This window comes from Mirounga angustirostris, unplaced genomic scaffold (assembly GCF_029215605.1).
Source record: "Mirounga angustirostris isolate CCGP_5_RB_7025 unplaced genomic scaffold, mMirAng1.0.hap1 SCAF_4, whole genome shotgun sequence".
Taxonomy (NCBI): Eukaryota; Metazoa; Chordata; class Mammalia; order Carnivora; family Phocidae; genus Mirounga; species Mirounga angustirostris.
The window spans coordinates 25,725-38,140 of record NW_026991712.1 but is presented as its reverse complement, the minus strand read 5'-3'; the positions used below and the strand labels follow the sequence as shown (position 1 = coordinate 38,140).

At 45.8% G+C, this 12,416-nt stretch overlaps 1 long non-coding RNA gene across 2 annotated transcripts in view; it reads left to right on the top strand.

Moving 5' to 3' along the window:
* The first annotated feature begins 3,289 nt into the window (after positions 1-3,289).
* Positions 3,290-12,416, top strand: part of LOC135364047 (uncharacterized) — a 31,964-nt gene continuing 22,837 nt past the window's right edge. The window contains exons 1-2 of one of the 2 annotated variants that reach the window (XR_010410461.1): positions 3,290-3,825; positions 4,488-5,406. This is a non-coding gene — a long non-coding RNA (uncharacterized LOC135364047). Of the gene's footprint in view, positions 3,826-3,866; positions 5,407-12,416 lie in introns of those variants that run through there. The other variant, XR_010410460.1, reaches the window with a different exon arrangement.

Below are 12,416 nucleotides of genomic sequence, written 5' to 3'. Positions count from 1 at the left end.
TGATGAAGTCCCAAAAGTTCATTTTTGCCTTTGTTTCCCTTGCCTTTACAGACATGTCTTGAAAGAAGTTGCTGTGGCCGATGTCAAAGAGGTGACTGCCTCTGTTCTCCTCTAGGATTTTGATGGACTCCTGTCTCACATTGAGGTCTTTTATCCATTTTGAGTTTATCTTTGTCCATGATGTTAGAGAATGGTCGAGTTTCAATCTTCTGCATGTGGCTGTCCAATTTTCCCAGCACCATTTATTGGAGAGACTGTCTTTTTTCCATTGGACATTCATTCCTGATCTGTCAAAGATTGGTGGACCATAGAGTTGAGGGTCCATTTCTGGGGTCTTTATTCTGTTCCATTGATCTATGTGTTTTTGTGCCAATACCATCCCGTCACAGATTTGCAATATAGATTGACGTCAGACATTGTGATGCCCCCAGGTTTGGTTTTCTTTTGCAACATTTCCCTGGTTATGTATCCTTGGCTGCATGTTCTCATTTAGTACTGTGAATATGTCTTTCCGGCTCTTTTTCGCCTGCAAAGTCCCTATGGACAGGTCTGACGTTATTCTGATGTTCCTCCCTCCGTACATAAGAAATCTGTTCCCCCTGGCTGCTTTCTGGATTGCTTCCTTGGTTCTAAGATTTGCAAGTTTTCCATTTTTAATTCTAATAGTGTATTTATAGAATACTTTGGATTTTCTATGTACACCATCATATTATCTGTAAATAGTCACAATGATCTCCTCGCTTCTTATTCTTTTTGTTTCTCTTGGCTTATAACACTTGGGAGATTCTCCAATGGAATGTTGACCAGAGTAGCATTGCTTGAAGATTTTAATATACCTTTCTCAATATCTGATAGAAAAAGCAGACAAAACATTGGTAAGACATGTGACCTAATTGACATATATGGAACATTACAGAGTAAGTGCAGAATACATTATTTTCAAGTGGTGCTAGAATATTTATCCAAATAGACGATATGTTGGGCCATGAATCAAGTCTACACATTTTAAAAGCCTGAAATTAACTAGGTTATATTCTTAGACTACAGGGAATCGAGCCATAGTCATAATGAAAAGAAAAGCAGGAAGTCCCTCAATGCTTAAAACTTAAATGTAAATTTGCTACATATCCTAAGGGTCAGAGAGGGAATCACAATGGAAAGTCTCGATCTTTCCTACATCAGAGCTCACAGACAATGGCATTCTATCCGTGAAGAGCACTATAAATAAGGTAGACAGGAGTTGAGCCTTAAGTCTGAGTTCTGCCTGCCTCAGCCACACCTGGCAGCCTTGGCATGTGGTCGCCCCCAGCTGCCCTTTCTGGTAGCCCTGAGCTAAGGGGGACAACATAGCCATATGGAAATGGGAAGCTCCCCACTCCTAGTGACGATGGTGCTATTGTATTGTCCTCACCAGTCCAACAAGATGATCTCTGAGTGAAACATGACACAATAGCAGCTTCTTGACCTTCCTTAAGGTTTGAAAATAATCTTGCGAGTCATCTATCAGAAATATGGTTTCAACATGTGTCCTTTTTTCTGGAAAAGAAATAGATCCAAATAGTAATTATGGTTTCTGAGCACCTGCCCTTGAGCTCCATCACACTGCTCTTTGTGGAATTCTCCCTCTTAAACTTCTAAACTATGATGTAGGTATTTTTAGTCACATTTTCTAGATGGTTAGACGGGGGCTCAGAGACGATACGAGTCACGGAGGATTTTAGTGTCAGAGACCTAAGTGGGATCTCCAAACTGACTCCAAATCCCTTGTTATTCCATACACGGAACTCTTTCCCTGTTATCTCTGGTCTTCTCCATCTGGAAACATATCAAGTACCAGGATTTTCTTGTTGTGTGGCCAACTGGAATGAATTCAGCCGGCCTTTTAAACTATGCCCATCATGATCAGTGGAGGACCTTTGAGTATATGTGCTGCCGAAGCGAGCACATTGGAGGACCTTTGAGTAAGATACTCCAAGATCTCTAGGAATAGAGACATTATAATCCGCTTGAGATCTTCAAGTTACTGAAAGAACTATCTTTTTTTTTAATTGATTCAGGCTCTAGTATGTTCAGAGTGTGCTGTAAGACAGGTCTGAAATAGTATTTAAAAACACTCAGCTCAGCCTCTTCTACAAAGTGAGACAGTGCTTATAAACATTGCTAAAATAGTCCCTTAGCTATGATTACTTACTTCCCAACCATTGTAGTGTTTATATGGTATGACTATGACTTAACATTAGTCAAAATCTGCAAGGAAAGAACTGAGACAGTGTATGCAAGCTTTAGGGGCACTTCATGTTTCCATTAGTGTTGTGAAAATGAGCTACTCTTTTTTATTCTATAGTCCAAGGGAATGGTGCCAGACATCTCTGAGATGTCTAGGAGTTCTAAAATTCTGACTTTAAATTATCTGTGTGCTTCAGAGATTTGGGCAGGAGAAGGGGAGGAGCCCAGCATCTGTGAACACCTCTGTTACCTGTGTTGACCGTGGGACAGGTGAACTTCTCTAGGCATCATTTTGATTTTTTGGCACTATTGTTAAAGGTACTTTTGTCTCAAGTTCCTCCCTTTAGTAGCAATTCTAGTGATAATGGAAATTTTTATCTTTTACCATCCGTGGGCCTGGATCCTGGGCTCCCAGAGAAGCTATCCTTTAACATTTTACCAAGGTCAAAATGACTGGGCCAAGCCTCAGAGTATGGGTCCTATTTCTGTCCCAAGCACATATTGTACATCTGGTTTGAGAAGAAAAAGATAACCCCAAAATGCCATTGCAAACATAAAGATAAGAAAAACAAAAGAACCTCTCTGGCTTCCATAAGATTAGAGTCATACCAACTTGTACAAACTGAAAACATAAGAGAAAGTCTGTCACTTTCTTGAATGTTCTTCCTCATGATGATATGTAACTCTGTATGTAAATCAACACAGAACAAATATATAAACCTGCCTCAAATGTTCCTTCCCCGGAGCACTCCCTTTTTTGTGAAGATTGTGTCTCCCAGGCAGCTGTCCTGACTTGGGTTTGAATAAAACTCTCTTCCTTTTTCTCTAAAGTGTTTAAAAGGGTTTGTTCATTCAGTGTCGAGAATAACAATATGTTTTCTTTTTAAGTGAAAAATAAATGTTCCTCGTTCACAACTCCAACAGCAGAGAAGGGCGGCTGTTCTTCATCCTGGAGCTTCCCTGCAGAACCAAGCATATGTATATATATTCCAGCATAAACGGGCTCATCCTACAAGGATGCTTTGAAGGTCCAAGAAGCACTATCCAGTCCATGGGTGAGACCAGAAGGCGAAGCTCTTCACGTTTAGAGCATTAGTTTTTGGGTTTAAAACTGCCTTGGAAATGCGTGAAACATTGCATTTCCTAAAGCCCAAAGCCTCAGAAGGTCCGAGCGCAGCTGATCTTGCCGGGAGCCGGGAACAGGCAGGGGTTGGTGCAGGCAGGGGTTGGTGCAGGAAGGGAAGGGGCAGGGCTCTGGGGGTGGTCTGCAGCCAGAGGCGGCCGCGGAATGGGCCGGGTGTGTGTGGGGGGGCGGACCCCGCCCATAGCCCCCGCCCACGCCTGCGCCGCCAAGCCAGGTGTTGGCGTGAGGACGGGCCTCCTGGACCACCTGCCGTCGTAGGGAGCCGCGGGCCTGAGGGCGGGTTGGCCGGTAGAGGCAGGCGCGGCATCCAATGGGCTCGGGGCACCACCCTCCCCGACCAATCACCGCGTGGGGGTGGAGTTACCTCTCTGAGGGAGGACCCGGAGCGGCCCCGGATGCAGAGGTGGGGCAGAAGGCCAGCTCCCGGAGAGTTCACCTGTAGAGTTCCCGGCTGGGTGAGACCACGCTGTGGGCCGGGGTGGGGTCCCGGGGGTAGGGTGCACCTCGGGTGGGAGTTGGGTCCTCGAAGGAGGCGGGAAGCGAGCTAATCCCGCGAACTCAGATGAGTTTCCTAATCGTTGAAAGTCCTTCAACGGGCCGTATCCCCCAGCCCCGTGAACTCCAGGGCTCCGCTCACCCGAGCTTTTTTGGGATGGGTTGCGGACATTTCAGGGTTTCCCGTGTTCCCCTGGAAGAGTGCACGTAAGGACCGCACACAGTCCCCAAGTTCAGTGGGGTGCCCCCTGTCCCCTGGCAGAGTGCAGGTAATGGACCTTGAGTAGCACCCCGAGTTCAGCAGGGTGTCCCCTCTTCCCCCAGGCACAGGTGTGGCCGTAACAAGCCCCAGAGCCGTCCTCCAACTTAGCATTGTGCCCCATGTTCCCTGGGTATGGTGGTAATGGGCTGTCAGGATTGTGCGGGAGGGTCCTCCAGGTGGGGGGGGGCCTGGAGGCTGGAGTAAACTAGACCCTACTCAAGTTGCATGAGGAACAGATGAGTTGAGGTGTTGATTTGGAAGAGTCATTTCGCGTTTCCAAAAATGTCAAAGTCATTGGTCTACTTTAGAATGAAGATAATTAGTACTTAAAAAACAAGTATGTGTTTCCCCTTCTCCCAGAAACCGAAGCAGGTGTGCTTGCCATAGGTCGGAGGTCCTACTTATCCCCACCTGACAGCACTTCTCCCCTCTGACTCCATGAGACCCGAAGTTTTGAACATCAGCATGTGAGTCAGTGATGCTGCTCGTCACAGGACGTCAGCATTCAGAGAGAGCAGCAGGTCCATTTGGCACAATGTCATCTTCAAGTCAGGACTGGAGGTAAAACTTCTGATTAACCCCAAACCTCCTGGGCTTTCCTCTTTTTTCTAGTTGAGCTACGAAGTAAAACTTAAGTAGCTCTCAGCATTCTCCATTTGGTTCAAGAGTTACTTTCCCTGCGGGTAGAACATTGCAGGGGATCCGATTTTCTCTGTTCATTTATTGCTTACAAAATATATTCTGATCATCTGTTTCCTAGAAGTAACTTTTATTAGAAAGAGAAGGTGAAATTTACTCTTTGTGTGTTTTTAAGATATCTTTTGTTCCTCAATCTAATAGCGTTTATTCAGTTGGGCCTAGGATATGGTTGAGCGGCCAGCATCTAGAGTTAGGTGGCTTTTTGTCGTCAGATACAGATTCGGATGATGTCTTGTCATTTGTCAAAGGTGATGTCTCATAATTGATTAGTGTTTTCATCAGAAGAGTTACAGTTAGGGTCAAGGGAAAAATCAAAATTATTCAAAGCAGGCTTTTACTGTTTAAAAGTTGAGCCTGAGTTTCTAGTTTTTCTAAATGTATCATCTAGATATTTTGACATGCTGTATTTTCTCTGTAGTTTCTTTGGTGGTGGAGTCAGAAGGAGAGTGTTTGGGAATTCTGGATGGAGGCATGCTGGTGTCAGGAGCACTGGGTTGAGTTCTGGAACTGCTTGCCTGAGCCTAGGTGTGTCAGGTTATCCCACAGAGCTTCCGTTGACTCCTTATGAAATTTGTGGAAGGTAATATCTATGGAACGTCTTTTTTTAAAAACATTTTATTTATTTATTTGACAGAGAGAGAGATAGCGAGTGGGAACACAAGCGGGGGTGGGGGGTGGGAGAGGGAGAAGCAGGCTCCCCGCTGAACAGGGAGCCTGATGCGGGGCTCGATCCCAGGACCCCAAGATCACCACCTGAGCCGAAGGCAGACGCCTAACGACTGAGCCACCCAGGCGCCCCTCTATGGAAAGTCTTTTTCCACAGAAACTGTTCTGCCTAATGAAGAGCCATTAAAATTGAGGTGAATGGGCTGAATTATTCTGTAAATAATAGTTTTAATCCCCCCGTCATAGGATATGGTATTTTATTATACAAGGAGTCCTCAGAAGGTTGCAGTGAAAGAATCCGATCTCAGAGCATGTTCATATTCCATTGATATGTTACTTACAGTTTGCACAGGTAGGAAGGTAAATGGAGAGAAATACGACAGAAGGGGAAAGTAGGTGTGAACCATTCATTAAGTAGCCTTCTACCTTTGGGCCAGTGTCATTTTGGAAGAAGAGGGGGAATCCTGGAGCTCTGCAGCAGATGGGGGAGTTCCAGGTCTGGGTAAAGCTGACAGGGGCCTCAGAGGAGAGCTGAGTGCATTATGCAGGAGGGTGTGGGCAGGGCGGGCTCCAGGGCTGGCTGTGGGTCTCCCGTGTGAGAGTTGTGACAGGTGAGGGCCGTGAGCAGGTTCCTGGCTGAGGACAGGTGAGGCCCAAGTGGAGAGCTGGCCGAGCACCTTCTTCTTTGCCACTAGGCTCACCCAACACACACAACCTCATCATCTGTCCCTGTTAGTCCACTTCAGACGTCTCAGAGTTGCCAGGCCGAGATGTTTGTTTGAGCTTCTTTCTTTGTGTGTGAAGTTTCAAAACTTTGATTATGGAAATGACGGGTCGTCAGAACATCTGTTACTCTTTCATTTCCTGCTCTTTTTTCTTTTTTTAAAATTTTTAAAAAATTTTTTATTTAGCAACTTTTTTTTTTTTATCCTGCTTTTTTTTCAATCACCGAAGAGAATCATTCCTGCTAGTGGAAGGGGCTATCTGTGTGTTTTTATTTCCCATTTTAATTAAACAATGGGAAAACAATCTTTTTTTTTTTTTTTTTTTTAAAGATTTTATTTATTTATTTGAGAGAGAGAGAATGAGAGACAGAGAGCATGAGAGGGAGGAGGGTCAGAGGGAGAAGCAGACTCCCTGCCGAGCAGGGAGCCCGATGCGGGACTCGATCCAGACACTCCAGGATCATGACCTGAGCCGAAGGCAGTCGCCTAACCAACTGAGCCACCCAGGCGCCCGGGAAAACAATCTTCAAAGATATTAAAAGAATCCTTTGTGAGTGTTCATGTTTTCCTGTTCCATGTATCACATTCCGATATTAGAAATTATGTTTTAAAGTAAAACACAGCCGCAGATCTGTAACAGGGTACGGTGCCCTTTGTGAGAGGGACACATGGAGAAGGAGTGTAGGTTCTTTAGGAGCTTGGGGAGTGTCTCGTCGTGCTCCCAAAGGAAATCGAGCCCCCTGTTAGCCTTCCCAATGGGGCTGCTTACCTGGTGGCCCATCTTGGGCTCTGGAAGCTTGACTCCGTGAGTCGCTTGCGACTTGAGCTGGGGAATTTATGAAGAAAACAAGGAATCCTGGAGGGTGCCTGCATCCTTTGTGCTCGGACAACTGCATGTCGCAAAGGAACCCATCACCCGTGAGGCGTGTCGGGATCCCTGAGGGTGTGGGCCTCGCTTCCTGGGCTGAGGTTGTGTCTTCCTCCTTATCTGGACCAGAGCCAGGGTGTGTGGCTATGGAGATCCAGACCCTTATGTGACCATGTCATTATTATTATTATTATTTTAAGAGAGCAATATAGACATTGACTTTGAGATACAAATATCAAAAGGAAAAACACAAGGTCAAATATACATATAATGACTCAACTCATGGCATGTCTCATTCGTATGGGTCATGTAGGGCTGCCCGTATGAGAAAGACGAAGGAGTTATATTTTGATAGAAGTGTGCTGTGCACACATAGTGTTTTATTCTCTCATTTGCCTTATTTCTTTGAAGGGAAACTAGAGCAGTGACTGGAGCTTGGTTTCCGACTTTAAGGAATGGGAGACAAGTGAATTGAAAGAGCAGTGTTGATGTTGACATGGTGCTCAGTGCCCAATGAGCGAATGTTTGAAGCTCGGACTCGGAAGCATTGGTGTTCAGCGAGGATGTTGTCCGAGTTTCTAGCACATGGAGTCACTTGGCTGGTGTGCCTCATCGGGCCAGTTCCTGCCTTTCTAAGGGCAGCTTGGAAGTGGCTTGAAACCCTAGGGCATTTGTGGAGTGGCCTGGATGGGACAGCTGTGTGGGCCAGTGTAGACACCACCCAGGGAATTCCAGAGGTAACGATGAGCACATATGTGAGGCTGGAGTTTGCTTCTCCGTGAGAAGCATTGAGCTGGAGTGGAAAGAAGTCGCTGGGTCTTATGACTCTCTGTGTGAGCAGGTCTGAGCCTGGCAGGGTAGTCGGATCAGATAGGTGGGAGGTTGTGACGCCGTGGTGGTGGACCATCGCTCACGATGGGCAGGCCAGCTTGCTCCAGGGATAGGGACTGGGCTCTCCTCCCTGGCCAGCCCTCCTGCTGCAGATGTGATAAGAGAGTTGCTTCCTGTTTGGTTCTCGAGCCCTCGGCTCAGCAGGGTGGTTGGTGGGAAGCAGCTCACTCGCAGCATTATCGATTCTTGTGCAGTGTGCCCCCTGCTTCCTCAGAGGAGGCACAGCAGATGTCCTGTGCAGCAAAGCTTGGTTTGTGATGACATCACAGGAAAGAGGGACAGGTGCACCACTCTGCTTGACCACAGGAGGATTCCGGACTTCAATCACAGGTGGTTGGTGCAGGGAGGAGAGATGTTTGTTTCCCAGGACCTTGGGCAAAGGGAGATTTGGGTCCTGGGATGGGTCTCTGCTCAGCTTTCTCAGATGAGCACCTCAGGCAAGGAGAGGACGTGTGTGTGCTCACCTGTAATCGAGGAAAGTGTCTGGTTTCAGGTCTCATGGGCAGGTGGAGTCCTCGTATGGCTCATTTTCCTGATGGTGTTCAGGGTGCAGTAGGTGGACCCCCTTGTCCCGGGCATCCTGGCTGTGCAAGAGCTCTGGGGCACCTTTTCCCCGGGGCTTTGGACCAGGAAATCGGAGGTAGTCCGTGGTGAAACCATCCGTGTAGGCCTCCGTTTCTGCCCTGCCGAGATGGACTGGTGACTGTGATAAGTTCTATATGTGGAAATATAGAGCAGGAGACAGGGCTGGCATGCTGAAGGGGAGGTGGGGGTGGTGCTTGCCATTCACGTAGGGGCCAGGTGGGACTTCACTAGGAAGGTGATCCTTGAGTCAAGATCTAAAGAAGGTGAGTGAAATCACATCAAGCGCATTCTAAACGGAAGGGAAAGCATGTGCAAAGGCCCCAGGGCAGGAGCATACCAGGTATGTCCAGGAGCATCAAGAAGGCCCTGTGGCCACAGGAGACAGCTTAGGACATGGCCTCAGGGAGGGGACAGAGGGAGACAGAAAGTCACTGCAGGGCTGTGACCCCATGGGACCCTGTTTCACTGGGCCTTCCTGGCTACAGTGCTGAGAACAGGTGACAGAGGGTTGAGGATGGGCAAGGGAGGTCCATGATGAAGCTTTTCCAGGAATTCAGGCAAGAGATGGGCTCCAGTGTGGGCCAGACAGGTGGTCTCGGAAGAAGTGGTTAGTCCTATTCTGAGTACATTTTGAAGATGGAGCTCACAGGATTTGCCAATGGATTAGATATTGGGAGTGGCAGAAAGGAGGAATTGGGGTAACTCCCAGCTGTGGTTTGTTGTCCTGAGGAAGGGGAAGGAGGAGGTTTCTGGGGGTAGGAGGTAGTCCGTGTTCCCCATGCTGAGGAAGGTGCCTCTCACGGTGGATCTGCTGATGCGTGTGTCCGGGAGAACATTTAACATCTCCTCCCTCAGCAACTTTCAAGTACAAGTATCCCCCACTTTTTAAAAGTTCATGGTAAGACATTTGGGTTTTTTGAAAGATCTACGTCATTACTCGGCTTCAGTAACAGGAAGAAACCCGAAGAGGATTTCCCTCTTATGAAAGAAGTCGAAAAGTGAGCCTCGCGTTCAGCATCTGTTTTGCGGGGAGCCACTGCAGAGGCAGCCTGCACCCCAACCAGCTCCTTCCTGGGAACTGCTCTCTGCGTCCAGCCCTCAGCACTTTGAATCGTGTCTGTGAGCATCTGCTGTGTTTCATCTCCATTTATTTTGGGCATCCCTTAGGAAGTTGTGCCCTGAGGCCTAGGAAAAGCCAAAGAGAAGTCATTTTTGGAGTGTGAGCACGCTCACTATTTTTTCTGTATAAATGAATGATAATTCCTCCTTTGGTTTACACCATTTCTGCTGTGAAAGGTTTCCTAGGAACACTGTACTTTCAAATAGCGGGGGGACCTGTACCCCATCCTGCAGGGTTAGCTTTAGTCTCCATGCGGCAGAAAACGTTCCATGACTTACGCATTTTATCACTCAAACATGTGCCTTTGACCACCTTCCCACGTGCCCCCCCATCCCCGAACCTGGCAACCACCCATCTGTTCTCAGTATCTATGCGTTCAGTATTTTTGTTTCCGTGTGGAATGTCCATGACAGCACCTGGTATTTGTCTTTCTGTGTCTGAGTTACTTAGCATAATGCTCCCAAGGTCTCTGTTTCGATGTCTGGTTACTGTGAATAATGCTGCAGTGAACATGCATCTGTCTTTTCGAGGTAGTGTTTTTGTGTTCTCCAAAGAAATCCACTCAGTAGAGCCATTCCTGGGTCATGTGATAGTTGTATTTATTTTTTCAGGAAACTCCATACTGTTTGTCACAGTGGCTGCACCAGTTTACATTCCCACCAACAGTGCACAGGGTCCCCTTGTCTACACACCCTTGACCACACCTGGTGTCTGTCTCTGGGATGATTGCCGTCCCTACAGTTGTGAGATGATAGCTGATTGCGGTTTTGACATAGGTTTTCTTGACGACGATTAGTGATGTTGAACAACTTTTTCTGTGTCTGTTGGCCATGCGGGTGCCATCTTTGGAAAGTATGTATTCACATATTCTCCCCATTCTTTGTACAGGTCTTTTTTGTTTGTGTCTTTTGATTTGTAGGAGTGTTTTGTGTATTTTGGATATTAGTTTCTTCTCCCACATATGATGTGCAGATTGTTTTTTCTCATTGGGTAGGTCGCCTTTTAAGTTTTGATGGTTTCTTTTGCCACATAGAAATTTTTGTTTGATGTCGTTCCACTTGTTTATTTTTGCATTTGTTGCCTTTGCTTTTGGTGTGCGATCTAAAAGACTCTTTGCCAAAACCAATGTGGAGACACTTACTACCTGTGTTTTCTTCTCGGAGGTTTATGGGTTCAGGTTTTATATTCAAGTCATTCATCCATTTAAAATTTTTATGTGTGCTGTAAGAAAGTGATCTAGTTCCATTCTTCTGCCTTTAGTGTCCAGTTTTCCAGTACCGTTCACTGAAGAGACAGTCCTTTCTCCATTGTATATTTTCCGCTCTTGTGTCGTAAGTTAAGACCATATATGTGTGGGTTAGTTTCTCAGGTTTCTTTTTGTTCTTCTCCTCCTCCTCCTCCTCTTCTCTTCCCCTTCCTCCTTCCCCCTCCTCTTCCCCTTTTCCTCCTTCTCGTCCTCCTTTATTTTTTTGTTTTACAGTTTATTTTTTGGGAAAGTATTTTTCTTGTTGGAATATATGCAGTGTGGACTTTATTGATTACATGTTCATACTATTTGTTAGGACATTTCTCTGACATGTGTGTTTTTGTCAATGAGTTGCTGGATCTATAGCTTTCAATAGGTTTAACATTTGGGTAGAACTACTCAATAAATGTTATATTCTTCCATCAGATAAGGGACTGTGGTCGTCTTTTGTGATGCAATCAGTTGTGTTGATTGATATCTCTGTTTCCTTTTCCATGATAGGTTTATTAAAGCGATTTTAATATTTCTTAAAAACATGGATTCTAAATCATCCTTATTTAATAATATATATTTATATAAACCAAGTTTAAAGAAATGCATTTATTGGCATCAGCTGTTGAAAGAGGACATAAATATTAATTCCCATTCAGAGTTAATAATAATTGTATCAGAACTAAGTTTAAATATACCTTTAATGTACCGACTCTATGAATAAACTTTGCCAAAAGTGCTATGATTATCATTTTCTGAGCTTTCTCTTCTGTTCCACTGAGCTTTGTTTCTAGGCCAGTACCATACAGTTTCGATGACTACAGCTTTGTCATCTTGCTTGAAATGAGGGAGTGTGGTGACTCCTGCTCTCTTCTTCTTTCTCCCGATTGCTCTGGGTATTTGGTGTCTTTTGTGATTCCATACGAATTTTAGGACTGTGTTCTATTTCTTTGAATAATGCCACTGGAATTCAGATAGGGATTTCATCACATCTGTAGATCGCTTTGGTTGCGATGGACATGCTAACATGATTACTCTTCGGTTAACGAGCATGGCGTATGCTTCCATTTATTTGTGTCGTCCTCCGTTTGTTTGACTCATCCATTCCCCGTCAACACACCCGTGTTTTTCCTTCCTTTTCCACCATGTGTTCAGTGTACCAGCTCTTTCTCATTCTTGGTTACTTTTAATCCTAGATTTTTTTTTTCTTGATGCAATTGTAAATGGCATCGCCTTCTTATTTTCTGTTTGTGAAGGTTTGTCATCGGTACACAGAAATGCAACAAGTTGGGGCGCCTGGGTGGCTCAGTCAGTTAAGCGTCTGCCTTTGGCTCAGGTCATGATCCCGGGGTCCTGGGATCGAGACCCACACTGGGCTCCCTGCTCAGTGGGGAGAGTGCTTCTCCCTCTCCCTCTCCCACGTACCCTGCTTGTGCTGTCTCTCTCTCTGTGTCAAATAAATAAATAAAATCTTGAAAAAAAAGAAATGCCACAGGTC